Source organism: Pan troglodytes, chromosome 9, assembly GCF_028858775.2.
Source record: "Pan troglodytes isolate AG18354 chromosome 9, NHGRI_mPanTro3-v2.0_pri, whole genome shotgun sequence".
In the NCBI taxonomy this organism is placed as follows: domain Eukaryota; kingdom Metazoa; phylum Chordata; class Mammalia; order Primates; family Hominidae; genus Pan; species Pan troglodytes.
Window position 1 is genome coordinate 119740047 of NC_072407.2, and position 15578 is coordinate 119755624.

At 47.6% G+C, this 15578-nt stretch overlaps 2 protein-coding genes across 2 annotated transcripts in view; one reads left to right on the plus strand and one right to left on the minus strand.

The window, feature by feature from the left end:
• The window catches only part of DSCAML1 (DS cell adhesion molecule like 1), a 388366-nt gene that overhangs the window by 368629 nt on the left and 4159 nt on the right, over positions 1 to 15578 (minus strand). The gene's annotated exons all lie outside the window — the stretch shown is intronic.
• The window catches only part of CD3E (CD3 epsilon subunit of T-cell receptor complex), a 541795-nt gene that overhangs the window by 21621 nt on the left and 504596 nt on the right, over positions 1 to 15578 (plus strand). The window lies entirely within an intron of this gene.

Consider the following 15578-nt stretch of genomic DNA (forward strand, 5'->3'; position numbering starts at 1 on the left):
CCTCCGGAGAACCCCAGATGAGTCCAGCCACCCCCTGGCACTCTGTTCGAATTTTCCTCAGCACTTGGCACATTGTGACTATTTAAACGGTTATTCACAATGAGCAGTTTAATGTCTACTCTACTGTGTATCTTCCTCCTTTGTCTTCACCTACCCACCCCTATAGCTTTCCTGCCTGGCAGAAATTGGCTTATTCCTTACACTCATCTTTATGAAGGTGGCATAGAATAGGACTGGAGTGAGGGCGTCTTCTTAGTGACCAAATGAATGTTGAGCACCTGCTGTGTCAGGCACTGGCTCGGGCACTGGCGACTCAGGCATGGCTGGGCCAGGTCTGCTGTAAAAGGTCAATATGGTTGGAAAGCCCTCCTTTCGTCTTAATTCCAAAATAAGAGGATACATAGAACCCAGAGAAGGGATCCCTGAGAATGGCCTATGAGCCAGGACTGTAGCTCCCTTTGCAGGGTCATGGAAGCTGCTTTGAGTATGCCCTGACAATTGGGCTGTACCTGGGCAGACTCTAAGGTGTGGAGTGCGAAGTTTGGAGGGAGAGAAGGGGTCCACTGGCTAGCTGCATTTGCCAGAGGAAGAAAATTTACTTCCTCGAAATGTGCGGCCTAAGTTCACATGGGAGAATTGGGACTCCTCACTCCCAGGTTTTGCCAAAATATCCCTAGAAATTTTAACTAAATTTTGAAAAGTGTGTTTTTTATATGTTAAAATGTACATAACATAAAATTTACCATTTTAACCATTTGAAGTGTACTATTCTGTGGCATTAAATACATTCACGATGTGCAACCATCATCACTTACCATTTCCAAAACTTTTTCATCATCCCAGAGTCCTGCACCCATTAAATAATAACTCCCCCTTCCCCTCCCCTCCCCCAGCTCCTGGCAACCACTATTCTACTTTCTGTCTCTATGAAGTTGCTTATTCTAGGTACCTCATAAGTGAGATCATAAAGTATGTATCCTTTTGTGCTTGGCTTACTTCACTCAGCATAATGTTTTCAAGGTTCAGCCTTTAAACGGGTGAGAAAATTGGGGCTTAGCTTGTTCAAGGCCACCAAGGTTGTATCAGAAGAGAGACTAGAACCCAAGCCTCCCGACTCCAGAGCAGAGCTTGCTCTATAAGCTGCAGCATCCCTCGGTGGCTCAGCTCCTCATGCAAAATCACCACCCTGAAACAATTTGCAGGAGGTGTTTTGTCATCTGGAAACACAGGCATAGAACAGAGACGGGGGGACAGACTGCAGGGGGTTTTTGAGATGACCCAGACCAATCTTTTGCTTTACAGATAAGGAAACTGAGGCCCAGAGTGGGGAAGCCATGAGCCTGCTCGAGGTCACGCAGGGAGTGACAGAGCCCTCACGTTTCCAGTCTTCTGTCTTAGCTCCCATCTCTCACCGCCCTCAGCCTGCTGGCTTATTCTTCTACCATGCCCCCTCCCTTCTAAAGGCAACGGTCATTGAGAGGAATCCAGTTATTTAAAACTAAGCCTATTGACCCAGAGCACCTGGTCAGGCCATGCCTAAAATAAACCGCTAAGGCAGACAGGATGAAAGGGGCTGCTGTCTGCTGGGAGGGGATCTGAGTGGGCCTGGGGTATCAGCACAGCTGCTCCGTGCCCCACACGCTGGAAGTAGAGGTGGACCCTCTTCTTTGCAGCCACCCCAAGTACCTCCTACAACCTGAGTGTAGGAGGCTTTATGCTAGTTACACACAGGGGGCTTTAAAGAACCACAACATGTGTGTTACCCGAAGGGCGAGGTCATTCATTGTGCCGGTGACTGCAGTCTGGCTGTCCCGGGAGGAGACATATATGTGGAAATAAACGGGTGGTCAGGTGGGGAGAGCAGACCTGGGGACCCCCTCCGGCAAAAGGAAGCTTTCTAATGTCATGGTTAAGAGCCTGGCTTTGGAAACAGCAGGAGATGAGTCCTCAGCCCAGCTCTGCCACTTGCCAGCTGTGTGCCTGGGAAATGTATGTGTGCCAAGCTGCAGTTTCCTTACCAGTGGAATGGGGACATCCCCAGCATCTGCCTTGGAAAGTCGTAGCGAGGATTAAATAAGACAAGCCCCATGGCTGACACATAGTGAGCACAGGTAACTACCATGAATGGGAACAGCTTTGCTCACAAGGACCTTGACCTGTGGGAACTGGGAGGAGGGAACAGCTCCACTGGGGGAATGTTGGGATGATATTGTGCCTTCCATGCTGTGACAAAGCCAGAGCCAAGGAGCTGGGAATCCAGGAAAGGGGCTGCAGAAACACGGAAGGTGCACGTTGAGGCTGGAAGAGCCTGGAGAGATGGCTAAAAAAAGAAGGACCTGAAAAACAGGCAGGTCAGGCCTCATGCTTTTTGTGTTTCCCATTGATTTTGTTCTTCCTTAGTATCTAGGGAAATGTCTTTGAAAATGACAGGTTGGCTCAGATGTATTTAGAAGTCTCCTCTTCGACAGGAGTTGTATTAGGGGTGGGCAAGCCAGCATGCCAGGAAATCCCAAGGGAAAAATGAAACGCTGGGGAAGAGAGTCAGGCGGCGTGTTCTACCCCACGCCCACCTTAAACCCTGACAGTCCCCTCCCCAGCTGACATTTTAGAGGGGCTATATTTTATTTTGATAGAAGGGACAGTTCCCAAAATTATATGGAAAACTTCACACCCACACACAAACATATTCATGCCAGAGTGAGAACAAACACAGTTGCCCAGGCAAACATTCATGTGTACAGGTAAACATAAACACCTAATGACAGGCACACCTGTGCTTAAATGTGATTTGAACCCAATCCAGAAATTCTGCATTGGCACCTATGCATATGCTCCATTTTTTTAAGCCTCAAATTCGTGGGATTCCTTTCTAGTAGGGACGCACTACCCATTTAAAAGCAGTGATCAGTTTAAATATTTTCTTGCATCAGAATGCTGGGTGATGATCTGTCTATATTTTGGCTTTTTTGTTTTTTTTAAACAATGCCAGTGGAAGCAGCTATATGAAGTCACTGGGAGCTGAGCCCTCTCCAATTCAGGTTAATCATGGATATTTAGGGGGTATTATTTTGCCATGTTATATTAAGACTAGAGCCATCCTGAGAAACAGCAGATGTTTTTATTGTTTAACTCAAACAATAAGCTTATATATTTTGGATACTTTTCTTCAAAAACAAAGGCATATAATTATTTTAACAATGGCTTCATATGCCCTCTGGAATTCTTTGACAACTTGAGTATAAACAGGGTTTTCATAAAAGGAATCAATACTGAACCAGGTCTGTGTGAAAAGCTTAACTTTTGGTATTATAGAGCTAATTCAAGATTGGCCTTCTTAGTACTTACTTATCAGTTGGGGGAGGAAAAACAAGGATCTCCCTGCTTCCCTCCCCAAAATTTATAATTGATTTTAATATTATAGAAAGAGTTCTCATCTACAAATCAGAAATCCTAGGTTCTTGTGTCACCTCTGTCTCCATAGCCAGCTGTGTGATCTGTGACAAGTCACCTTGCCTTTCTGGACCTCAGTTTCTTCACCATTGAGGTGAAAGAGCTGGGCTGGAATGATCATCAAGATCCCTTCCTAGGACCAAACACAAGGTAAATGCAAACAAATATGCCCATTCCCCCCTCCTACCCCACATAGGTGTATAGTGTGTACCCACAAATGTGTGCAGGCAGAGAAACAGAAGCTTTTATGCACAGATATTCAGAAACTAATAGGCACAAAAAATTACACAAAATAAACAGTTTTGGCTTCAAATATATACACATACATCTAAAATACCATCTTCTTGAGATGAATCATTACAATTCATAGACTGTGATGCCTATATATAAAAAAATAGTATGTGTCATTAAACTACTCAGGTTCTCCTTAAACCAAAATTCTGTCTGCTGGGCTCAGAAGATGTCTAGGTATGCTTGCCACTTACTCTCTCATCATTTTGGCTGATAATATTCTGGCTCTAAGATGACTGGAGCAAAGGGTCTAAAGCCCTGGGGCTCCGACTGTACAGATGCAGTCTCTGGGGTCCCATTGCCCTTGTTCAGGCTGCTGTCTCAGCAGTGACACCAGGATAGTTGGTCAGGGGCTGTGGAAGCCCCCAGCAAGGCAGGAGTCCCCTGAATAACTGTGGCCTCTCTCCTGCTGTTCTTTCTCAGCTCACAACTCTGAAATCAGTTGAGAAGCCAACCCAGAGAGGTTCCATGTAGTCTGGATTCGACAGAGCTGAAGCTCATTGTCACATTTCTCTCTGGGGAGCAGTGGGGTGGAAGGTATGGAAACTAAGAGAGATAGGAAAAAAAAGAAAGTGCAATGAGCAGAGCTAAACTTGCTGGCTTCCCAAGTCTTTCGGCATTTCTTCTGGCCCATGTGTCACTCACAAATGTGCTTATCAAATTTTATGAAAGTGTCTTCTACACTGGAAAACCTTCACCTTTCTCAAGTACCCAGTGCCCCCCTTTTTCACCTGTTTAAGGCTTCCCATTCAGCAGGGCCTGGTCAGGCACCCCCAGTTTTCCCTGACCAGGCCTCCTCTGGTCTCCCACTGCCTCAGACATCTACTTGGCCCATGGGTCTCATCCCTTTGTCTAGAATTGTGGCTATTTATGCATGTGTCTGACTTGTCTCCTCTTCTAGACACTGGGCTCCGACCCTTTCGATTTGTACCTGTAGGCCCTAGCCTGGTGCCTCCTGGCTCTACGGGTACACTCAGTAAGTGTTGATTTAATGACCAGATGGGCTCATTCTTATAAGGTAGCAGATATCTGATTACAGCCTCACGTGCCATGCCTTCCAGAGAGATGTCCCTTAACTAGGATCAAAGCCTTAAGCTTGAAAGTTCTCGTATTGGAGTTTCTCGTCTCTAAGAGTGAGCATTTGGCAGGACATTAGACCCCGCAGGAGTGCTGACCCCTAAAACCAAAGAAGTCTCAGCAGTTCCTGCTCAGCCCGCATCACTGTGGTCTTCACAGTTGTCATCTTGACCCTGTAGGCAGCGCCTCTAGGTTCCAGAGGCTTTATGTTTTCGTCCATTTCTGATTCTCACCAAAAAGGATCTGGATACATATGCCAGAATTGTTTTGATCATTATATAGATGAAGACACAAAGTCAGAGGAGTCCCAGAGGCATATTTGGGATGTTTAATACCATGACACTTACACAGCTCAAGCTTCAGGTTTCTTTAGGGCCCTAGTAATGTGTTCACATGGTCAGATATGAAAACATTGTAGAATAATAGAGTTTAACTACTGTCAATCACGGCTGCTACCCTTTTCCGCTCTGGCTTCTCGGTGGGTCTGGTGAACATTTTGGGGGGTCTGACTCTGGCTTGGGATTGGTGGAATGTATTTCTATGGTTCACAGGCCATGCACGTACTTCCAGGATAGGGAACGGCTTGCAGGAACACTCCTACCACCGACTGGGCCAGCTCACTGCGCTTTGTGACATGAAGTTGCAGAGCCAGAAGTTGTATCACAGTATAACTATGGCCTCAGGTGCCTGCACCAGAGATGTGTGTGTAGCATAGGAAAGACAAGGTTTGAAATGCATGGAGCCAAAAGCCAGCTTATGTAAAGCTGTGAGCAAAAGTAATGTAAAAATTTTTTTTTTAATTTAGAAAGCATTTTTGAGGTGTGTCAGTTAGTTAATACAAATATTATGTTATCTGTTTGGATTTCATGATGGCATTTGTCAGTTTTTTCAAGATTTGTAACTTGTTGCAATTTCTTTTTATCTTTCTAAATGAATCACATTTGATTATTAATATATTAATAATCATATTTGTATCTAATTTTGTATTCATAATTGTGTATTGTTTTCCTTAGAGAGGCCTAAGCTTCCAGCCCTCAATGGTCTAAGCTTCCAGCCCTGCAAAACCTGAATCCATCCCAGGAACTTTTCTTGGGTTACACTGTGGCTGGGGACCAGGTTCTCTGGATTCTGGTCAGGGCTCCTCGCTTGCCTCAGAGGTCTTAAGTCTGTATGTCAATCATGTATTTGTACAGTGCTGTTCACACAGAAGCCCCCTTGGAGAGATTTTCCTCCCCAGAGAAGAGAAAGTCAAGGCCCAGGCCCATGGTGGTGACCTTGACTTAGATGATGAAAGTTCTCTTCCTAGAAAGTCTGCCCATTTCACCACAGGCTGGACTTGCCAGTCCATGCGCTGGAGGATCTCAGGATGGGAGACAACTTGGTGCCGCCATAACGCCTTCCACGGTCTCTCTGCAGGGCAGCATCCCTCCTGTCACTGTGACTGGCCACCAGCATTGTGAACCGAGACCCTCCTCAAAGTCCAGGAGTTGCTACAAAACACTAGCAAGTCCTCCAGCCACTCTGAGCAGGAGAAATGTGCGGCCCAGAAATTCCACCTGCTGGAGGCCAAAGCCACGGCTCCTGGGGTGCCCCAGTGGTGAGTGGGCTGCAATTTGGGACAGTGAGGCTGAACAAAGACATTGCCTGGAGACCACGGGGAATGTTGGCCCCTCAGTTACAGAATCTGAGAGGGGGAAGTGCCTTAGAGCTCAGCTCACCTGGCCCCATCTCATACCCACTGGCTTTCTACACCGACCCAACAGGTGTCAACTCAGTCTCTCAAATGCTGCCAGGGAAAAGGGGCTTGCTCCCCACACAGAAGTTTATCTAATTTCATTGTCCACAGTCATGTACACATGCTTTTCTTTATCAAGCCCAAATCTGCCTTAGCTTTCTGGAGTTCAAAAGATGTGCCCAACCTGGACCAAATGACAGCTATTCAAATATTCAAGAACTGCTACCGCAGGCCCCCACACCTTCCTTTTGCCAGGCTACGTATCTTTTTTCTTTTCTGACATAATTTCTAGACCTTTCCCTATTCTGGTTTCCCTCTTTGCTTATATTCAACTTTAGCAATATCTCGTCCGGGCATGGTGGCTCACGCCTGTAATCCCAGCACTTGGAGAGGCTGAGGTGAGAGGGTCACTTGAGCCCAGGAATTCAAGACCAGCCTGGACAACACATGGAGACCCATCTCTACAACATTTAAAAGTAGCCAGGCATGGTGGTGCGTGCCTGTAGTCCTAGCTACTCGGGAGGTTGAGGTGGGAGGATCTTCTGAGCCTGGGAGGCTGAGGATGTTAGTGAGCTGTGATTGTACCACTGTACTCCAGACTGGGTGACAGACTCTGTCTCATAAAAGAAAAAAAAAATCTCTCTTAAAACAGAATAGACTCATGAATCCGGATGAGGTCTGAGCAGCTCCAGTCCAGCGCCATCACCCCCTCAGTAGGTAGCTGATCTTCTCTTACTGTTGTCCAATGTTTTGTTAGATTTCCTGGGCTGACATGCCAATTACTCTGGACCACTATCCCACGAACTTCTACTGAACTGGCCTCCTTGGCCAAATAATCCTGATGTGGATTATTTGAGAGAAAACATGATCCCATTCATCATTTGGTGAAAGTTGGGAAATGGGGTGTTGCCTGGGTCAAATGGCACTTACTTACACAATGGGTGACTCAGAATGTCATCTAAGGTCCTAGCCCAGCCCCAGTGAGGGTGGCAGAGCTCAGCTAAGAATGCAGCAATAAGGTTCCCATTTCAGGCCACAACGACATTGAAACCCAGCATCTTTACCAAACTTGACCTTATTTTTGATAAATCCAGCAGAAAACAGAAAAAGATCTAACATAGCATTTCACAAGTGTTTCATGAGAAGGTAATAGGTAAGGTGCAAAAACTGATCTATGGTCAAATAGGTTTGGAAAACTGGAATAATCAAAGGTAAATAGGTTTTTGTGGGAGTTGTTTTTGTTTTTTACTGCAGGCTTTAACATGCTGGTGGGCATTGTCAATCTCCAAGTGGTACAGTATGAGGTTTTGGGGGATCCATTTCCCACTTCTCCTGGTTAAAAACTCTGTTCTTTTACTGTTTCTGGTCCACACCTGGCCTAAAGGAAGGACATTTTGTTGGTTTACTCATTCTTTTGGCAAGTCTGTGCCCAGCCCCTGTGCAAGGAGTTCCCCGATCCCTGGAAAGTCTAGCACAGAGTCCCTGCCCTCAGGAAGCTTGCATTCCAGTGGAGTAGAAGATGTTTAAAGAGCAACACAGGGAAGCCTACATGCTCAGTCAGCAGGTCAGAGTGTGAAGGGACCTGGGGAGCATCTCCTGCAAGTGCCTAGGAAACAGTGGCTGGCAGGTGAAGGGCGTCCCAGGTCACACGGCAGAGTCAGGGCTTAGGTCCAGGGCTCCTGACCGCCTGGCCTGCGCTCAGCTAAGTGGTGTTTACCTCCCTCCCAGGCCCTGTTGCCTTCAGTCTCTTGCCCACCTTGTTCACCACTCCATCCTCAGTACCCAAGGCAGGTCTTTGATGACTGTTTGTCGAATGAAGCTATGATGATGTGGCTGGGTTGGATGATCTTTACAGTCTCACCTAGGGCAAGGGGTTCGATGAGTCTGTGAAGAGAGCTGCTTAAGCTCAGAGAAAGGAATGGTCAGTAAAAACCAAGGTAGGATGTGAGTTGGGCTTGAGCAATGGGAAGGATATGCAGAGAGGCAGGGAAAAGGCCTCCCTGCAGGGGCTCAGGAAAGCCTGACTCTATGGTGTGTCTACCCATCTGAGACACCCACACATCCAGCACATGGCAGTTCAGAGCTGTGTCCTCAAAGACTCATCAGTCCAAACTCTGAGCTGAACTGGCTGGCTAATTGTTTGTCTGCATCAGCCAAAGTAGCTTCTTCTTTTGGCAAATCATAATCAGAGCCCTGGACTCCTACTAATAACAATGATTATAATTGAGCACTTGCTGTGGGCCCAGCACTATGCTAATTACTCCAGATGCATAATCTCAAAACAACCCTTAAGACTGGTATGATTATCATCATCCCCATTTTACAGACAGTGAAACTGAGACGCAGAGAAATTAACTAAGTTGTCCAATTCACGCAGCGTCAGATGCTCAAGGCAGTCTAATTTCAAACTCATCATTCTATGTATTGACTTTGGTGGTGGTGGTAGTGTTACTGCTGTTACATTTTTTAAAGTTTGAACATGGAAAATTTCAAGAATATACAAAAGTGGGGAGAATAGTATAACGAATTATTATGCACTCATTTCCCAGATGCTACAAGAGTTGACTCATGGCCAGTTTTTTGTTTCATCTATGCTCCCCTCCCATCACCATGAATTTTTCTGAAGCAAATTTCTTGTGTTACATAATTTCATCCATTGATCATTTTGTGTGCATCTCTCAAGGATGAGGCCAAATCCTCTTTCTCAATCACAATACTTTTTGCCTCCTGACTGAGAAGTTCCTTGGCCGGGGCACCCGCTTCCCCCAAGCCACACGCCAGATTTCAGGCTAGCCACTTCCCCACACAGTGGGCACAGAGGCAACAGGCTCAGCGGGTAGCCTGTCCCCAGCTCCTCACCACACAGCCTGACCAAATGGCATCTCTCTGCCTCCTCAGAGTGAATTTTTATCGCTGAAGCCCCTGCCATCGGTCTAGTTGCTCTGCAGATGGGGAACTGGATGTGGTGGTCTGCCTGGTGGGGTTGTTGACACAAGGATGAGTCTTTCTTGACCAGGCCTGTCCTAGGCTCCAACCCTGGCCTTGCCCCAAATCCCAGTACCTACTTCAGAATGATTTGGGGGGTGGGAGATCTCCTCTGCCTGGGAGGAAATGACTCCCCACTCCGCCCAGCCTAAGAGCAAGAAGAAGGGATGAGATGGAGCCAAGAACCTGGAGTCAGAGATTCACTGCACTTCTCATGAGCTGGGAGGACCAAGTCTCACCTTTTTGATCTGTGGAAGTGGGAACAGAACACCGACCCTGCAGTATGGCTGTGAATGTCTAAGGAGATGGGCAAGTTTTCTCCGCAGAGTTGTTTAGCTAGAGGAGGTCACAGTACCTGCTATGGCCAGCAGGTGTCGCCCAAAGACTGAGTATGAGAAACCTTTGGGCAGGATGGGGGCTCCTCCATGGAGATTATCTTTCCAATATTAGATACAGCTGGACTTGGAAGAAGTGGAAGAAAATTCAGCCTGAAGGGTTTCTCCTTTGAAAACTCAGTCTGGTTCTGGCTTTCATCGGAGTTAAAAATTGGAGCTTTGCAGTTTTCACCCAGGCTAGAGTGCAAAGGCGTGGTCTCGGCTCACTGCAACCTCCACCTCCCGGGTTCAAATGATTCTCCCACCTCAGCCTCCCGAGTAGCTGGGACTACAGGTGCATGCCACCACACCCAGCTAATTTTTGCATTTTTAGTAGAGATGGGGTTTCACTTTGTAGGCCAGGCTGATCCTGAACTCCTGACCTCGTGATCCGCCCGCCTAGGCTTCCCAAAGTGGTGCAATTACAGGTGTGAGCTACCGCGCCCGGCCTGCAGTTTTCAAAGTATGCTCACATGAAGATACCACAGCAAGACAGACATCAATATCCGCATGTTACAGATGAGGAAATTGAGGCTTCAGAAAGCGAGTGACTTGCTAAAAATTATGCAGGCACTAAATGACAGAGACATTAAGTGATAAAATATAGAATTAGAAGGCCTTCAGACTCTATATTCTGGGCAATCTGCCGACACATTCCTATGGGTCAAACCTTTAGGAGGAGTCCTGAGACCATGGCTGGGCTGTCCCTGCCCCTCTGGAAAAGATAATAGGCGCATGCCCAAAGCCCCTGGCATGGGACATGCTATCTCCTGAGAGCATTTGCCATCTCTGGGTCTCAGTGGCTCTGAAACCACACAACTACACATGCACACAGGCACAGGTGAGGTGAAGGAGAGAGAGATCCCAGACTACAGAATCCGGGATCTGTATTTTCTATTTCCCAGTATTTGGATGTAAGAAGCTTAGCATAGGTCTTGGGGCTGGCATTTGGGAAATCCTGAACTAGAAGATAAACTAGGTTTATGTTCTGTAGTTTCATAAACACTATCCACTTAAGCTTGTCAAAAACACTAATACAGTGTCTGGCACATACTTGATAGTCAACAAAAATTTGCTGAATAATAAATGGCTGAAAAACACGCAATCACCCAGCCCAGCAGAAGCCTTGGTGAACACTGCTTCATCCCTCACCCACTTTACATGTTCGCAGCACTTTGTGGCGTACATATCTCATTTACACACATGATCTCGTTCAATCTCTTTAATGAGTTGGATATCACAAACCCCATCTCACAGATGAGAAAACTGAGGCTCCGAGACACTAAAGGACTTCCCCAGGGCTGCCCAGCTGGTCAGTGACCGAGCCAAGCTCACGCCCACGCCTGTCTACCCTGCTCTAGCAGCTCCGTCACTGCCCCGCCCCTGCTTCATATCATTTCCACTGCGAGGCTTGAGAGGAGGAAAAATCCATCCAGAGAGAATGAATCTTCCAGATCCGTTGGGAATGCCTCAGATTTAGGAGAGGCGACCTCAGGAGTTTGCCCTGAGACCCCAGGCTCAGGAGAAGTCTTGCCTCATTTGGCGAAGGGGCTCAGTGCAGACCTCCAGGGTGGGGCGGGTCCTGGGAGGCCAGCTGCCGCATCTGCACTCCTGGAAAGTGCAGTGTGGGAAGGGTGGGAGCTGTGGGAAGGGAGGGGAGCCCTCCTCCCCGCTGTGCCTGACTCCTTGGGCGTGGCTCTGATGGCTGGAGAGGACAACCCGCCTCCCTGGCCCACTACTGGATGTGTCTCTGCGGTCCTCCGCGGAAGGAAGCTCCAGGCCTCCGCACTGGGAACCTGGTGTCTGCCTCCCCCTCGTGCCACAGGACAGGATGGTGGCGCCGCAGGCTGCTGTGCAGTGCAACATAGACGGCGGCCACTCAAATTCTCCACTACACAGGTCCTGCCCTTCACCCTAGTCATGTCTCGCAGTGAAGCCGGAGGCTGGGCTCACTCCCTGCCCCAGCCTGTGTCCTTGCCAGCCTCTAAGAACTACTGGAGGGGACCAATGGTGTCCTCCAAAACAGACCTCTGATTCTCAGCTGAGGAGGCTGAATCGCTGCTAGGTCCACCCATGCACCCTCCTGGGTTGCTCTGCTCCTCCCCAGTTCCAGCTCAACTAGCAACGCACAACACACACAAACTCACACACAGTCACATACACACTCTCACACATTCACATACTCTTACACACCCACCCACACACACACACTCACACACATTCACACATTCACACACGCATATTCACATACACACACTCACACATTCACACACACTCATACACACATTCACATACACACATTCCCACACTCACACATATTCAAATACATTTTCACACATTCACACTCACACACATTCACACACTCACACATTCGCGCACACATACACACATTCACATACATACATATTCACATTTCAATCTTGGCGCCACACTTCAATCTCTCCCTTCTCTTAATTTCAATTCCTTTCATTTTCTGATAGAGACAAAGGAGACACGTGGACCCAAACTCCGTGGACCCAAAACTCCGTGTACCCAAAACTCCGGCGCCCTCTGGGGGAGGGGCAAGTACCCCTCAACCCCTTCTCCTTCACCCTTAGCGGCAAGTCCCACTTTTCTGGGGGAGGGGCAAGTACCACTCAACCCCTTCTCCTTCACCCTTAGTGGCAAGTCCCGCTTTTCTAGGGGGCAAGAACCCCCAATCCCTTATTTCCACACCCCGACCTCTTATCTCTGTGCCCCAATCCCTTATTTCCGTGCCCCAACCCTTTCTCTGCTTTTCTGGAGGGCAAGAAACCCCCACCCCTTCTCCGTATCTCTACTCTTTTCTCTAGGCTTGCCTCCTTCACTATGGGCAAGCTTCCACCTTCCATTCCTCCTTCTTCTCCCTTAGCCTGTATCCTTAAGAACTTAAAACCTCTTCAACTCTCACCTGACCTAAAATCAAAGTGTCTTATTTTCTTCTGCAATGCCGCTTGACACCAATACAAACTCGACAGTAGTTCCAAATAGCCGGAAAACAGCTCTTTCAATTTTTCCATCCTACAAGAGCTAAATAATTCTTGTCGTAAAATGGGCAAATGATCTGAGGTGCCTGACGTCCACGCATTCTTTTACACATCAGTCCCTTCCTAGTCTCTGTGCCCAGTGCAACTCGTCCCAAATCTTCTTTCCCTCCCGCCTGTCCCCTCAGTCCCAACCCCAAGCGTCGCTGAGTCTTTCTAATCTTCCTTTTCTACAGACCCATCTGACCTCTCCCCTCGTCGCCAGACCAAGCTAGGTCCCATTTCTTCCTCAGCCTCCGCTCCTCCACCCTGTAATCTTTTTATCACCTCTCCTCCTCACACCTGGTCTGACTTACAGTTTCGTTCCGTGACTAGCCCTCCCCCACCTGCCCAGCAATTTACTCTTAAAAAGGTGGCTGGAGCCAAAGGCATAGTCAAGGTTAATGCTCCTTTTTCTTTATCCCAAATCAGATAGCGTTTAGGCTCTTTTTCATCAAATATAAAACCCCAGCCGAGTTCATGGCTCGTTCGGCAGCAACCCTGAGACGCTTTACAGCCCTAGACCCTAAAAGGTCAAAAGGCCATCTTATTCTCAATATACATTTTATTACCCAATCTGCTCCCAACATTAAATAAAACTCCAAAAATTAAATTCCGGCCCTCAAACCCCACAACAGGATTTAATTAACCTCACCTTCAAGGTGTACAATAATAAAAAAAGTTGCAATTCCTTACCTCCACTGTGAGACAAACCCCAGCTACATCTCCAGCACACAAGAACTTCCAAACGCCTGAACCGCAGCGGCCAGGCGTTCCTCCAGAACCTCCTCCCCCAGGAACTTGCTACAAGTGCCAGAAATCTGGACACCAGGCCAAGGAATGCCCGCAGCCCAGGATTCCTCCTAAGCCGTGTCCCATCTGCGCGGGACCCCACTGGAAATTGGACTGTTCAACTCACCTGGCAGCCACTCCCAGAGCCCCTGGAACTCTGGCCCAAGGCTCTCTGACTGACTCCTTCTCGGCTTAGCAGCTGAAGACTGAGGCTGCCTGATTGCCTTGGAAGCCCCGTAGACCATCGCGGATGCCGAGCTTTAAGTAACTCTCACAGTGGAGTGTAAGTCCATCCCCTTCTTAATACGGAGGCTACCCACTCCACATTACCTTCTTTTCAAAGGCCTGTTTCCCTTGCCTCCATAACTGCTGTGCGTATTGACAGCCAGGCTTCTAAACCTCTTAAAACTCCCCAACTCTGGTGCCAACTTAGACAACACTCTTTTACGCACCTTTTTTAGTTATCTCCACCTGCCCAGTTCCCTTATTAGGCCGAGATATTTTAACCAAATTATCTGCTTCCCTGACTATTCCTGGATTACAGCTGCATCTCATTGCTGCCCTTCTTCCCAATCCAAAGCCTCCTTTGCGTCCTCCTCTTGTATTCCCCCCACCTTAACCCACAAGAGACCTCTACTCCCTCCTTGGCGATCAATCATGCACCCCTTCCATCTCATTAAAACCTAATCACCCTTACCCCACTCCATGCCAATATCCTATCCCACAGCAAGCTTTGAAAGGATTAATGCCTGCTATCACTCGCCTGCTACAGCATGGCCTTTTAAAGCCTATAAACTCTCCTTACAATTCCCCCATTTTACCTGTCCTAAAACCAGACAAGCCTTACAAGTTAGTTCAGGATCTATGCCTTATCAACCAAAGTGTTTTGCCTATCCACCCCATGGTGCCAAACCCATGTACTCTCCTATCCTCAATACCTCCCTCCACAATCCATTACTCTGTACTGGATCTCAAACGTGCTTTCTTTACTATTCCTTTGCACCCGTCATCCCAGCCTCTCTTCGCTTTCACTTGGACTGACCCTGACACCCATCAGGCTCAGCAAATTACCTGGGCTGTACTGCCCCAAGGCTTCACAGACAGCCCCCATTACTTCAGTCAAGCCCAAATTTCATCCTCATCTGTTACCTATCTTGGCATAATTCTCGTAAAAACACACGTGCTCTCCGTGCTGATCATGTCCGATTAATCTCCCAAACCTCAATCCTTTACAAAACAACAACTCCTTTCCTTCCTAGGCATGGTTAGTGCAGTCAAAATTCTTACACAAGAGCCAGGACCGCACACTGTAGCCTTTCTGTCCAAACAACTTGACCTTGCTGTTTTAGCCTAGCCCTCATGTCTGCGTGCAGTGGCTGCCGCTGCTTTAATACTTTTAGAGGCCTTTCCTACAAGGTCTGAGAAGGCCACCGCAGTCATTTCTTCCCTTCTGTCAGACATAATTCCTCAGTTTAGCCTTCCCACCTCTATACAGTCTGATAACAGACCAGCCTTTATTAGTCAAATCAGCCAAGCATTTTTTCAGGCTCTTAGTATTCAGTGACAGACTAATGGTCTATTAAAAACACACCTCACCAAGCTCAGCCACCAACTTAAAAAGGACTGGACAATACTTTTACCACTTTCCCTTCTCAGAAGTCAGACGTGTCCTCAGAATGCTACAAGGTACAGCCCATTTAACCTCCTGTATAGACGCTCCTTTTTATTAGGCCCCAGTCTCATTCCAGACACCAGACTAACTTCGACTGTGCCCCAAAAAACTTGTCATCCCTACTATCTTCTGTCTAGTCATACTCCTATTCACCGTTCTCA